Source organism: Mustelus asterias, chromosome 4, assembly GCF_964213995.1.
Source record: "Mustelus asterias chromosome 4, sMusAst1.hap1.1, whole genome shotgun sequence".
In the NCBI taxonomy this organism is placed as follows: Eukaryota; Metazoa; Chordata; class Chondrichthyes; order Carcharhiniformes; family Triakidae; genus Mustelus; species Mustelus asterias.
This window is the reverse complement of record NC_135804.1, coordinates 127,513,368-127,528,034: the sequence shown is the minus strand read 5'-3', so window position 1 is coordinate 127,528,034 and position 14,667 is coordinate 127,513,368. Positions and strand designations below refer to the sequence as shown.

The 14,667-nt window shown below is 46.3% G+C and overlaps 1 protein-coding gene across 3 annotated transcripts in view; it reads left to right on the top strand.

The window, feature by feature from the left end:
• The window catches only part of LOC144492985 (rho guanine nucleotide exchange factor 6-like), a 128,998-nt gene that overhangs the window by 47,833 nt on the left and 66,498 nt on the right, over positions 1-14,667 (top strand). For all 3 annotated transcript variants that reach the window (XM_078211737.1, XM_078211740.1, XM_078211738.1), the window contains exon 3: positions 8,074-8,195. The gene's annotated coding sequence lies outside the window, so the exon portion shown is untranslated. The remainder of the gene's footprint in view (positions 1-8,073; positions 8,196-14,667) is intronic.

Sequence of the window (14,667 nt, the reverse complement as noted above, 5' to 3'; positions counted from 1 at the left end):
ACAAAATGGTAAACAATGACCAACTTGTCCAAAGCCTGAAAGGAGTGGAATTTAAAGAGCATTTGGGGAGTGAGAGACAGAGAGGTTTAGGGATATTCAGGTTCCAGGTTGCTGAAGGGGCAGCAGCGATGGTGGAGAGATAGGAATACATGACCAGTCATTGTGTGGCTGATATTTAGAGAAGGGATTCAATGTGAACTGCTTCCTGTTTGAGTGCACACAGTTCTGGGTGACATGTTGTTCAGGAAGGGGAGGAAGGGGAGGTTTATCACACACGGTTCAAGACTTTTCTGTGTCTCTCTGTTCTCATAGAATCCCGACAGTGCAGAAGGAGGCCATTCAGCCCATCGAGCCTGCACCGACAACAATCCCACCCAGGCTCTATCCCTGTAACCCCAGATATGTACCCTGCTATCCCCCTGACATTAAGGGACAATTTAGCACGGCCAATCCACCAAACCAGCACATCTTTGGAATGTGGGCGGAAACCGGAGCACCCGGAGGAAACCCATGAGAACGGGAAGAATGTGCAAACTCTGCACAGACAGTGACCCAAGGCCAGAATTGAACCTGGGTCCCTGGCATTATGAGGCAACAGTGCTAACACTGTGCCACCCTGTACTCTGCAGGGACAAATGCCATACTAGGCTTGTTTGCAGAATTGAAGCTCAGGTTAAATGGGGCAGGAGCATCGTGAATCCAAATTGGCTAAAGGATAGAAAACAGAGTTTGGTGATAGGCTGGCTTTTTTTGGGGTAGGATTGGAAGTATACAGCGGAGTTTCCCAAAGTTCAAAACTAAGGCCACTGCTACCTTTTGATCAAATGACATGGACTTGGGAGTACAGGGCATAATTTCAAAATTTGCAGGTGACATGAAATATTAATAAAAAGTGACAGTTAGAAGCCTCACAACACCAGGTTAAAATCCAGCAGGTTTATTTGGTAGCACGAGCTTTTGGAGCGTTGCTCCTTCATCAGTTGAGTGGAGAGTTGGGTTCACAAACAGGGCATAAAAAGACAGACTCAATGACAAGATAATGGTTGGAATGCGAGTCTTAACAGGTAATCAAGTCTTTACCAGACAATGTGAGTGGAGAGAGGGTTAAGCACAGGTTAAAGAGATGTGTATTGTCTCCAGTCAGGACAGTTAGAGAGATTTTGCAAGTCGTGGGGGTTGCCGATAGTGTGACATGAACCCAAGATCCTGGTTGAGAAAAGTGAGGAAGGTAGTGACAGACCTCAAGAGGACATGGGTTGGTGAAATGAGTGGACATGTGGCAGATGAATGACGAGAGAATTCTGAAGTGGGCACAAGAACAGAGAGAGCTGGGTTTAGAGTTTTAAAGTTATTTATTAGTCACAAGTAGGCTTACATTAACACTGCAATGAAGTCACTGTGAAAATCCACTATCGCCACACTCCGGCGCCTGTTCGGGTACACTGAGGGAGAATTTAGCATGGCCAATGCACCTAATCAGCACGTCTTTCAGACTGTGGGAGGAAACGTGAGCACCCGAAGGAAACCCACGCAGACACGGGGCGAATGTGCAGATTCCGCAGAAACAGAGACATGTCCACACAAATATGGTCTCAGTGAAAGTGGCCACAAAGCTCGATACTTCATTCTACTTCAGGGAGGACAGAGTGGCCATGCTTCACCAGTCTGGGGCTACACGTCAGCTCAGACCCATGAGAATATGGTTGACTCTTAACTGCTCCTGAAGTGGCCCAGTAATCCAAACTGGGACCTCCCAGCATCACTACAGAGCAGCAGGTGTGAGTTCACCAGTGACACCCACATCCTGAGACTAGGCAGAAAAATGGAACCACCGTGGGTAGAACTGTCTGATAAAGAGCTTCCTTTACAGAACGCTCGCTCTGTGGTTTTACCCCTTGCATTTAACACAAGCAACCAATTAGTGCAGGAAGTTGCTAAACTGCAGAAGGTGAGTGGAAAAAAGCGATAAATATCTTTGAGTCTATTAAGATAAGCTCACAGCTGAACCACTTTGTTAAATATCCAATTGCAGATTAATAGTATTTTTGAGTTGTTGTGATGAGCGATCATTGCAAACCCCTGGAAGACCCTTGTTTAGCGACTGCTTCTGTGGCACCAACCATACAGTGAGGTCCAAGTGACGTGCTCTGCTCTGAGTTTGAATTTTCATTTAAACACCGACACAGCCCCTTTTAATGTCCTTGCTGTGAGACACAGATTGCCTGAACTCCGTCTCATTGGAAACCTTGCTGAGTTTGTCAGTTATCCAGGTGCCTGACGTGTCCTGTTTTCATCTTCTCAGTTGGCCTGCCCAAAGGCTGGTCTACCGTGGATATAGTCAGGAGGTAGGCCCCGAATCCACGCCAGCTGGGACGGGGATCGAACCCCCCCCCCCCCCCCCCCCCCCCGCTGCTGGCATCAGTCTGACCTACGCTGGCCATTCAGCCAACTGAACCAACCAAGGAGTCCGAGTTACTGTGACAACACACACTTTTCCATGCACGTTGCAGCCGAGAGCTTTGGTTAGTGATGGTGGAAGCTCCAATTTCCTTCCATCACACGGCTGACCAGGAATGTCTCCCACTCAGACTGCCTGCCATTGGTGTGAGTTGGAGGGATTTACCAATTGATCCTCAGCCGGTTTGGCCAAATTATGAACCCACCTTTATTCGACTTCAAGTCTTGGGGTGGCAGTTGTACCTGGAGCTCCTGTCTCAGCGGCAGGGACACTACCCACCGTGCCACAAGACCTCCACATGCCGCTGTAGCGAACTCTGTGCCAGCTAATGTCCTGGGAGATTATCCGTGTTGTAGGATTCTACAGCTCCGACACACACACAGCTCCTCACAGAGAATGAGAGTGAGTCCTGGATTTATCCAGGAATTTGGAGTTTGTGTTCCACAATTGCCTCAACCCTGCTGATCTGAATCACCGCGGCGCTGGAAATGTCTCAGCAATCCAGGCACTGTATTGAACAGCCTCTTCCTGCCGCCCCCCCCCCCCCGCCCCCCCCCCCCCCAAAAGCTGCAGCTTGATGATCGTGAACACTGCTGATGATAAAAGCAATCCAGTTTGTTTGCTTTGGATACACTGGTTGCTGAAGAAAGTGTTGACCTTGAGGTGTCTCTTTCCTCCTGCACCAACCTCTCTTCCACATTGACTCTACAAATAAACACCCGACGGCACTACAGGCAGTTTTACAGACTCAGTTGCTTTTACAGAATCACAGTGCAGAAGAGGCCCTTCGGCCCATCAAGTCTGCACCGATGCATGAAATGCCCTGACCTGCCCACCTAATCCCACTTGCCAGCACATCTACACTGAAACATGTCCCAGAAAACACCGATGTTTATCTTTCCCAAGGCTCAGTTATTACACCTCTCACCTGGAAGCCAGATTATCGAGCGTTTGGGTCTGACTGAGATGCCATTTTCCTAACCAGGCTTTAACTGAAGCCCTGTCTGCAGACTCTGGTGGAGGTAAAAGATGTCATTGTGGTATTGAAGGATTCGGGGAGTTCTCCCCGCTGTCCTGGCCAATATTTATCCCGTGTACAGCATCTCAAAAATTGAGTTTGCCGTGCGCACGTTAGCTGTCAGATTTCTGAGGTTGCAGCTGATTGATTTCCCATCTGAAAGACAGCCGCTCTGACAGTGCGGCACTCCCTCAGTACTGACCCTCTGACAGTGCAGCACTCCCTCAGTACTGACCCTCTGACAGTGCAGCACTCCCTCAGTACTGACCCTCTGACAGTGCGGCACTCCCTCAGTACTGACCCTCCGACAGTGCGGCACTCCCTCAGTACTGACCCTCCGACAGTGCGGCACTCCCTCAGTACTGACCCTCCGACAGTGCGGCACTCCCTCAGCACTGACCCTCTGACAGAGCGGCACTCCCTCAGTACTCACCCTCTGACAGTGCGGCACTTCCTCAGCACTGACCCTCTGACAGTGCAGCACTCCCTCAGCACTGACTCTCTGACAGTGCAGCACTCCCTCAGTACTGACCCTCTGACACTGCGGCACTCGCTCAGCACTGACTCTCTGACACTGCGGCACTCCCTCAGTACTGACCCTCTGACAGTGCGGCACTCCCTCAGTACTGACCCTCTGACAGTGCAGCACTCCCTCAGTATAAAACATGCAAAATGGAGTCACAATGTGGCTGGGCTATGATCTAATTGAATGATGGAGATCCCTCTCCTGTTCTTAAGTCCTCGCATATCCCCCGATGATGAATTCTGCTTGTTGCAGTCCTGACTGCTGCAAGGGCAATTTTAAAGTTAAATACTTTCTACCATTTGTGCAAACTGCTTTCAGAACTTCTAATGAAGTAACTTTATTAACTTGGAGTGAGATTGGGCTAGAACTGTGGAATGAGACAGCACAGAGGAGACCATCCAGCCCATTGTGTCTGGGCCAGATCTCTCCAGTTGGTGCCATCCTATTCTCTCTCCCATTGCCCTGTCGTCTTTTCCCCATTTCAATTATTTATCCAATTCTTCATACAAGTTTATTTAATTCCCTTCGGAAGGAAATCTGCCGTCCTTACCCGGTCTGGCCCACATGTAAATCCAGAGCCACAGCAACGTGGTTGACTCTCGATTGCCCTCCAGGGACAATTAGGGATGGGCAATCATGTCCCATGAGTGAATATATTTACAGAGTCTAGTGCTGCCAACATTTCAGGCAGCAGTTTGCAATGTCAGTCAATTCCAATTGGACCTGATTGTTAATCTGGGTGCATTGCTCATTCATTTAACAAATCACAATAACAAGAAAGGAGGAAATGATCCCCTCACCACAGATGCAGCTTAAGTTAAAATCTGTGTTTAAAATCTATGCGAGTGCATTAAAATAATCCAGTCATCAAGCAGTCCCACCCTGACAGAAAAACCTCACGCAATCCTCAAACTCCTGTTCAAAGTTATTATCGAGAAGAGCACCAATGAGTTGAGGAATTGATGTGTCCTGTGTTTCAGGGACTGCCCCCTCCCTCTGAACGCACCCAGCAGCAGTGCTGTGACTTTCCGAGTTAGTAAGAGTCTTGTGGGACTGGTTTTGACTGTGTGGCTCCACTGACGTTAAGCTTCTGTACAGACAGATTTAGGACAGGATTCAGAGGCTGTTTCTGTCCCTTGGTTCCTCTTTCATCAACAACCAGGAAGTTAACATCTACCAACCTTGTTGCTGTTTCCTTCCTCAGTGAACACTGTCTGTGGGAGTCAGTCTTTCAAATTACTCCTGTAAATTGTAAACTCACCACGGTGCTCGTTACAATTGTAAAGAAAGCAGTACCTGGAAATATTAAACTGGTCCCAATAAAAGTGACTGTGAAGTTATTGGATTGCTGTAAAAAGCTGGCTGGTTCACTAATTCTCCATCTGATGAAGGAGCAGTGCTCCGAAAGCTAATGGTATTTGCTACCAAATAAACCTGTTGGACTTTAACCTGGTGTTGTTAAAACTCTTACTGTGTTCACCCCAGTCCAACACCGGCATCTCCACATCAGGGCTTTAAATAGGCAGCCCAACACCACATCAGGCCACGCATACTCACATGTGTGCAGAGACACATGCAGACACACACACACAAACAGAGACACACACTCACATAGAGAGAGACACACGTGGAGACACACGCAGAGACACGCTCCTATGCAGTGAGACACTCCCATGCAGAGACACACATAATGTGGAGATGCCGGCGTTGGACTGGGGTAAACACAGTAAGAAGTTTAACAACACCAGGTTAAAGTCCAACAGGTTTAATTGGTAGCATTTGGTGTGGCTTTTGCTACCAAATAAACCTGTTGGACTTTAACCTGGTGTTGTTAAACTTCTTACTGAGACACACATACACAGACAATGACATACACACACGCAAGGACACGCACTCTCTCACACACACAGATACGCACGCAGAGTCTCACACACACACGTAGAGAGACACGCAGAGACACACACTCCCATGCTGAGAGACACACTCTCACAGACACTCACTCTCACACACACACACACAGCAGGGCCGTATCTGTCCAGGTAACCGAGCATCATCAGCCCCACCGCACAGTCATTGCCAAGGTTCCAAAACTGATCTGTTCTGGAAGTTGAATTTTGGAATGAGGAGGTGGAGTGTTTGCGGGTTATTTAAAGGCATTGGTGTGTGTGCAGGAAGGGAGCTTTTATTCTTTCTGTCCAATTGGTTGGAGGTTTTTAAAGGATGTTGTTTGAAAGGTGCCCTGGAAACCCAGCAGTGTCTCAGCACAAACCAGCTTTGACCATCAGTGATGGCAGAAGTTGCATTTATGTAGCACCTTTCATGACATCAGGACAATCATGAACCGCTTTACAGCAAATTGAGAGCTTTAGATCTGCAGCCGGCCCTGTCACGTGGGGAGTATTTCAGCCCCAATTTGAGCACAGCAAGCTCTGATTAACATCAAAGTGATGCACACAACCGGTCTGTGGAGAGAAAGAGTTAATGTTTCGAATGATCTTTCGTCAGATTGTGATAAAGCGTCAAGCTCGACAATGTGCTCGCGTTTGTAAAGTGGGGCTTGAAGCCAGGGCCTTCCCAATCAGAGGCAGGTCTGCTGTCCACTGCCAGCACCCACACCTGAGCACAAGCTCAGGAGCGAGAAAAATCCACCTGGATTCCAGACCTGGCGACTGACTGGGAGGCTTTGGAATCTGAACAAGTCAGCACTTGTTAGGAAAACAGTTGTCCTGTTACATTTCAGAGCAAAAAGAATACCTCTGTGTCTGTGTGTGTCTGTCTGTGTGTGTGTGTGTTAGGAGCTTGTGTTTTTAATTTTGCAGAGTTTGAGATTGGTAAATGCTTGGTAGGAATATTAAATTGGGATCTCTCCCAGATGGTTAGGAGAACAGGACGTTGTTGTTTTCTCTCACCAGCGCCCCCCCCCCCCCCCCCCCCCACCCCCCCAAAAAAAACAACTGTTTGAATCAGACACATTTCCAGCTTTCTGGAATGCTGGATCATTCTGAGAGTCTCGGGAGGAGAACATTCAGCCCAGTGCATCCACATGGCTCCTTTGCTGGAGCAATTCAGAGTTAATTCCCCGAGTATATGACCAGGCTCTTTATACTGAGCACCTTCACCACACTGACTGCGGCAGATCAAGAAGACGGCTCCCTAGGACGGCTAAGGCAGTTAGGGGTAGGGAATAGATTGCATCCCAGCCAGCGATGTTCACATCCCCGGAGAAAGATTTCTAAAAAGAAAGGTGCAATTCCTGGAACGTGTAATTAGCTAATGCCCAGCGGTTGCATCAACTGCAGCAAAGCAGCCAGTAAGTTGCATGTGCTCATTATAGAGTAAATCTGAGGCTTTGTGAGGGAAGATGTGATATTTTTTATCAGTAAGACTGTCCACTTCCAACTCTGTAAGATCATCGTTTCTGCCCTTGACTCAGCTCATGTGCTGCTGGAATCTCATTCCTGCCTTTGCTCCCTCTAACCTCACTCTCACTCCGAGCTGCTCTGCCTTCCTCCGACTGTCCATACATCTGAAATCATCCAAAGCTCAGGCTGTATCTCAATTCTCAGCAAATCCTGTTCCTTCTGCCGCCGTCGCCCCCCCCCCCCCCCCCCCGCCCCAACCCACCCCCCGTGCTTGCTGAGCTACATTGACTCCCAGGTAGGCAACACCTTGATTTGTCAAAATTGTAATCCTTATTTTCAAACTCCCCAGTGGCATTGCCGCTCCTTATCTCCGCCATTCCCCTCCACCCCCCCCACACAGCTGGCGGTTGTCCCTTCGGCTGCCTGGGCTCGAAGCGCTGGCCTTCCCTCCCTGACCCCCTCTCTGCCTCACCTTCCTCCTTTAAGACATTTCTAGAAAACCTCCCTCTTTGACCAAGCTTTTGGTCACCTGTCCTATTCCCTCCTTGTGCATCTCGGTGATATTTTGTTGGATGCTCCTGTGAAGCACTTCAGAATGTTTGACTATGTTCGAGGCGCTATATAGATTTCAGTTGTTGTTGTTTATTGTGTTGAGGTGGGATATTTCATTCCCAGACTTCAGGCCTTCTTCTGTTTTGTTTTCTGACAGAGCGAGGGAGGACATGTTCATCTTTCTCTTCCCACCACAGTAACTCTGCCTCCTCCTTGAGCGGCTCCCAAGCTCCCGCCTCGAAGGTGTCCCGAGTTCTTCGCAGGCAGTCAAAAAACCTGGTAACGTATCTCCGTTAAAACCCGTTTGAGAGGAAACTTGAGGCACAGTGAAGAGTTTTTAGTTTCCCTTTGAGAAATGATGCTCCTTTTGCCAGCCTTTCCCTCGCGATCTTTCAAATGTGTCGGAATTATACAAAGAACATGCAGCACATAATCAGAACCTTTACCCGACTGATCTACTCTCCATGCCAACCTCCCCCCAGCACCGCATCATCACCGCCTCCTTGCCCCCTCTCACTCACTCAGCTTTCCAGTAAATGTATCTGTACCGTTTACTCACCACTCCCTCTGGTCGCCAGTTCCACATTTTCACCACTGTCGATACAGAATTTTCTCCTGAATTCGCTGCGGATTTATTTGTGACTATTTTATATTTTATGGCACATTGTCTCAGACTTTCACAAGTGCAAACATTTTCTCCAGTCCTTAACCAACCCAATCAGAAATATTTTTAAGTACATAAAGGTACACTGAATATATAGAGTCATAGTTATAGAGTCATAGAGGTTTACAGCACGGAAACAGGCCCTTCGGCCCAACTTGTCCATGCTAGTCCTGTTTTTTAAACCCCTAAGCTAGTCCCAATTGCCCGCATTTGGCCCATATCCCTCTATACCCATCTTACCCAAGTAACTGTCTAAATGCTTTTTAAAAGACAGAATTGTATCCACCTCTACTACTATCTCTGGCAGCTTGTTCCAGACACTCAGCACTCTCTGTGTGAAAACATTGCCCCTCTGGATCCTTTTGTATCTCTCCCCTATAACATATATTGATGTTATAGAGTGTTATAGTAAACACCTTCCTATTTGGATATATATACTGATGTCTTAGCGGGTATGAGCATGCCTGAGTGACGTCATTGGTAGTGTGAGCTTCACGGGTTTAGTGGGATCTGTGTAACACGGTTTGCCTCCAGTTCTGAGTCCATGCTTTACTGAATTTCATATTTAAATAAAGGAGATTGAATCTTACAATGGCCAACTTAGCACAGCATCCTTCTATCTAGCTCCTTTGGGAAATCAATAATCAATGTCTTATGCAATGTTCAATAAATAGCCCTATGTTTGTCAGGCTTGAGAATCCCTTGCAGCGTCTCACTTAGGCTTGAAGCTGGACTCTGGACGTAACAGGAATGAGTGTCTCAATGCCAAACAATGTGTGAAAATATATTTTTATTAATGATAAAAAAGGAGAGAAAGTTAACTATTAATGAGAAAGGAAGAGAAAAGCACGATATACATGTCAATATATATATTTATGTTGTTCTGGACTGTGATGGGTGAGTGAGAGTCAATTTTAGCCCCACTTCTCCATAAAACTTTTAAAAAATTCAATCGTGGGACATGGGCATCGCCGGCTGGCCAGCATTTATTGCCCATCCCTAGTTGCCCGAGGTTGAGAGTCAACCCCATTGCAGTGGATCGGGAGTCACATGTAGGCCAGACCAGGTAAGGATGACAGATTTCCTTCCCTAAAGGTCATTAGTGAACCAGACATTTGGCAATGGTTTCATGGTCATCAGTAGATTCTTTATTCCAGATATATTTCATTGAATTCAAATTCCACCATCTGCTGTGGCGGGATTCGAACCCGGATCCCCAGAACATTAGCTGAGTTTCTGGATTAATAGTCTAGCGATAATACCACTAGGCTATTGCCTTCCCATACCGACCAACTGATTTGCTTTAATGCCATTATTGCCAGCATAAACGACTCTTGGCAGACTTCTCTCCGCAAACAGGGAAATAAGATTTATTATAAAACAACATTTTCAAAAAAAAACAAGTTATTAAACTGATTAACTTATTCAGGATGTAGTTCAGAAGTGTGACAATTTTCCCCTCTTTCTAAAACAAACAAATATTTGAAGCTCCCCTACACTTGCACATAACTGGACAAAGCAAAGCAATACCCTGCACTGGCTGGAACATGGGAACAAAAAGGACCTCAATGCTGTTGATCTGACTGAATTTTGGTCGTGACAGAACTGCAAGTTCTTTCAGATAGAGGGCAGCATGATGGCACAGTGGTTAGCACTGCTGCCTCACAGCTCCAGGGACCTGGGTTCGATTCCCGGTTTGGGTCGCTGTCTGTGCGGAGTCTGCACGTTCTCCTCGTGTCTGCGTGGGTTTCCTCCGGGTGCTCCAGTTTCCTTCCACAGTCCAAAGATGTGCAGGTTAGATACATTGGCCATGGTAAATTGCCCGTCAGTATCCCGGGATGCATAGGTTAGAGGGGTAAATATGTGGGGTTATGGGGATAGGGCCTAGGTGGGACTGTTGTTGGTGCAGAATGGTCTCCTTCTGCACTGTAGGATTTCTATGATTTTTGGCGGAGCTGTTGATGACAACAGATTTTCAAAACAAAAACACAGATGAGTTATTGTGATGTGAAGTTCCTGATGGAAGCATGTAACACAAAAGAGCGGGGCGGGGAGGGGGGGGGGGAGAGTATTTTTCTTGCAGCCTGCTTCTGAGGCACATGCGCATGTATACACTGAGAATTATAAAGAATAAAATGTTAAGAGAATACTTCTCTCAGGCTTGGTGTTTATTAACCAATCAGCAAGAGTCTTTAGCCTGGCAACAGCATTTCTTGATTAATTTGGATATAGTAAGCATCTCTTCCCGTTCCAGGTGTCCCCCACTGGACAAATATCTATTGACCAGTGGTTTCTTGATCAATGGTGTCTTCACTGCCCTGAATTAATCTTTTAGATTTAAAAAAAGCTCAGGAGGGAGGAAGTCCAGAATTCAATTTTCTTCAATTTTTCAAAAACAGGTTCTCCATGATACATTGTAGCATAAATGGTAACGTCTGATTGGTCTGTTGAAGCCAGTTCCCCAAAATTGTGAAACAACCCCAGATTATTCTGTTTGAGACAGTTCCCCTCGGTATCTATCTCAGCGAGTCTCTGAATAATCCTGCATGGGGTGGACTGTCTGGACAGTCGGTGTCCTGGCAAGTCACTCGGTCAATGTCCTTTCCTCGGAGATTGACCAATCCACTCCAGTTGCAGCTCCGTTCGATCACAGGAGGCTGTGCCCATTGAAATCCCTTTTCTGGCTCCATTCCAGCCTCCATCCAGGCTTCCTCAAAGCAGGAGTTTGACAGCAGTGAATCCTTCTAGGGTTCTTCTTTCAGGCAATGTCTGATTTTCAGGACTCTGTTGTGTACACATCCCTCTGAAGGTGTCTCCCATCAATCAAGTTACACTGACCATCAATCAAACTCCCATCTCCTGATTCCACTCCATGGTTGACCACCCCATGTGGAATGTTATCCACTCTCCTGGCTTGTAGTTCAAGGGTCATCAAATCAAAAATTGATTAGTGTTGAACAATACGAAACAACTTCTGTTTTAGCAAATCTAGCTGCAAGAGGGAAAACAGTAGTTTAGACAGAACAGCAGTTGTGAACATGGCCTGCTTTGGCCAGAATGAAAACAAGGCTTTGGGGAAAATCAGAAATTGCGGAGTTGATAATATCACCATTAATTACTATTGATTTTCACAGTAGTTTCATTGCAGTGTTAATGTAAGCCTACCATTGATTATATAATCGATTAATTACTTAACCAAAGCACAATCTCACTTAATTCCGAATCACGGTCTACAAAATGGCTTCAATAGAAGCTTAATACAGTTCTCTTTAAATCAAGATCAAAGTAGAAATAAAATTCAACAATTTAAAAAAACTGCAAAGATTAATGACTGCCGGTCTCTGGCCTACATGTGCACTCTGCTTGTTTTCCTTTGTATGTCTAACTGCTCTGGGAGCTGGTAGTGGGATTAATTATTCACTTGAGATCTCAAAACCAAATCCCTTCTTTGAATGACTACAAATCCTTAACTATCCCTGCGAGGCAGTTGCCAGACTTGGCAGTAACTCTGGATTGAATGAATCCCAGCAGCCTGTGCTGGTTCAGCTATAGTCGGCTCTCCTTGATGTTTGCAGACACCAGTATAAATCTTGCTGCTTTATTGATATTGAGTAAAGTTAAGGGCAGGATTCTGGCTGAATCTGACACTTTAACACCCCTTGTATCACAAAATGATAGCACCTCACAGCACAGGAGGGAGCCATTTGGCCTGTCATTGGCTGTTTGAAAGAAATATCCAATTAGCCCCACATCCCAGTAATTCCCCCATCGCCCTGTAAATTATTGTTGGTTACGTATGCGGTCAGTTACCTTTGAAAGGTACCTCTGGAATAGGATTCCATCACCCTTTGCGGGAGTGCGTTCCTGATCTTAATCCTCAGAGTGAAATTTCTCCTCATTTCCTCATTCACTAACCTGAATTTGAAGGAACAGCAACAAAGCACAGTTAGGCCAGAAAGAAGGTTCATTTCCATATAGCGGACGGACCTGCTCACACTGTTATATTGGCTATACTTGCCGAGTGAGAAACACTGGATTGCTCTGGAAATGGAACAGGTATGATGATGCAGATACTTTAAAAAATGGCATTCCAACCATTATTCATGTAAATTGAGTTTGTGTCTTTATATGCTCTGTTTGTGAACAGAATTCCCACTCACCTGAAGAAGGGGCTTGCAGCTCCGAAAGCTTGTGTGGCTTTTGCTACCAAATAAACCTGTTGGACTTTAACCTGGTGTTGTTAAACTTCTTACTGTGTTTACCCCAGTCCAACGCTGGTATCTCCACATCGATGCAGATATGAGCAGGGATGTACTTCTGAGGCTGTATAAGGCTCTGGTCAGACCCCATTTGGAATATTGTGAGCAGTCTTGGGCCCCATATCTAAGGAAGGATGTGCTGGCCTTGGAAAAGGTCCAGAGGAGGTTCACAAGAATGATCCCTGGAATGAAGAACTTATAGTATGAGGAATGGTTGAGGACCCTGGGGAAATCTTATTGCCTGCGTTGGAGTTTAGAAGGAGGCGGAGGAATCTTATTAAAACTTACAGGAGACTGCGAGGCCTGGATAGAGTGGACGTGGAGAGGATGTTTCCACTAGTAGGAAAAACTAGAACCAGAGGGCATAACCTCAGGCTAAAGGAACAATCCTTTAAAATAGAGATGAGATGGAATTTCTTCAGCCAGAGAGTGGTGAATCTGTGGAACTCTTTGCCGCAGAAGGCTGTGGAGGCCAAGTCATTGAGTGTCTTTAAGACAGAGATAGATAGGTTATTGAATAATAAGGGGATCAGGGGTTATGGGGAAAAGGCAGGAGAATGGGGATGAGAAAAAATATCAGTCATAATTGAATGGCGGAGCAAACTCGATGGGCTGAGTGGCCTAATTCTGCTCCTATGTCTTATGGTTATGGCCTTATGATAGTCTCCTGCAATGTAAGATATTGATTTTGGAGAGGAATCTCATTAATTCAGTGCTTTAAAAATATGCAGTCTGTACTTTTGTATCCTAGAGTACTTACTTTAAAAAATGTTCTATTTAACTGTACTATGTATATTGATCTGAATTTTAAACCCGAGATTGATGGATTTATTCAAAGGTATTTAAGGTTTTGGGTCAAAGGCAGGTATGTTTTCTCTAGAGCAGAGAAGGCTGAGGGGGGACATAATTGAGGTGTGTAAGATTATGAGGAGTAGGGACTGGGTGAGTAGGGAGCAGCTGTTCCCTTTGGTCGCGTGGTCAATCACGAGGGGACATAGTTTGAGGGTAAGGGGCAGGAAATAGTGGGGATTTGAGAAATAAATGTTCATTCAGAAGGTGGTGGGAATCTGGAATGCACTGCCTGGGAAGGTAGTGGAGGCAGGAAACCATTAAACGCATCTGGTTGAGCGCTTGAAGCATCTCAACATTCAAGGATATGGAACAAGTGCTGGAAAATGGGATTAGTATGACTTTAGTGGTAGTTATCAGTGCAGACTCGATGGGCCGAAGGGCCTTTTCTGTGCTGTGTGACTCTGACTCTATAGCTGCCATCTTATTGCTTGCTGTAGCTGCCTGTTCACTTTCTGTGTTCTTTCTACAACTGCACCCAAGTCCCTGCGAACATCATTTACAAGTTTCACGCCCTTTCAATCCTGTTCTGTTTTTCTGTTCTTGTTACCAAAGTAAACAGCCTCTCTTCCCCACATTGTTGCCCACTCACTGAACCCAGATCTCTTTGCAGCCTCTTTGTGTCCTCCTCACAGCTTGCATTGGAGGTCTTGTGGCACGGTGGGTACTCACAAAATTGTTACGGGACAGAAGGAGGCCATTTGGCCCATCATCTCTGGAGTGGCTTTCCAAATGAGCAACCCGCCTACATTCCCCCACCTTCGCTCTGTAACCATGCACACCCTCCCTTTGTAGATAACAGTCCGCTTCCCTTTTGAATGCTTCAGTTGAACCCGCCTCCACCCCACGCTCAGACAGTGCATTCCAAATCCTGCTACTCGTGTCACTTATGCTTCTCTTACGAAGTGATTTCAACTTGTTCCCTCTCGTTCTCGATCCTTTCATGAGTGGGAACAGTTTCTCTCCCTCTGTCCAGACC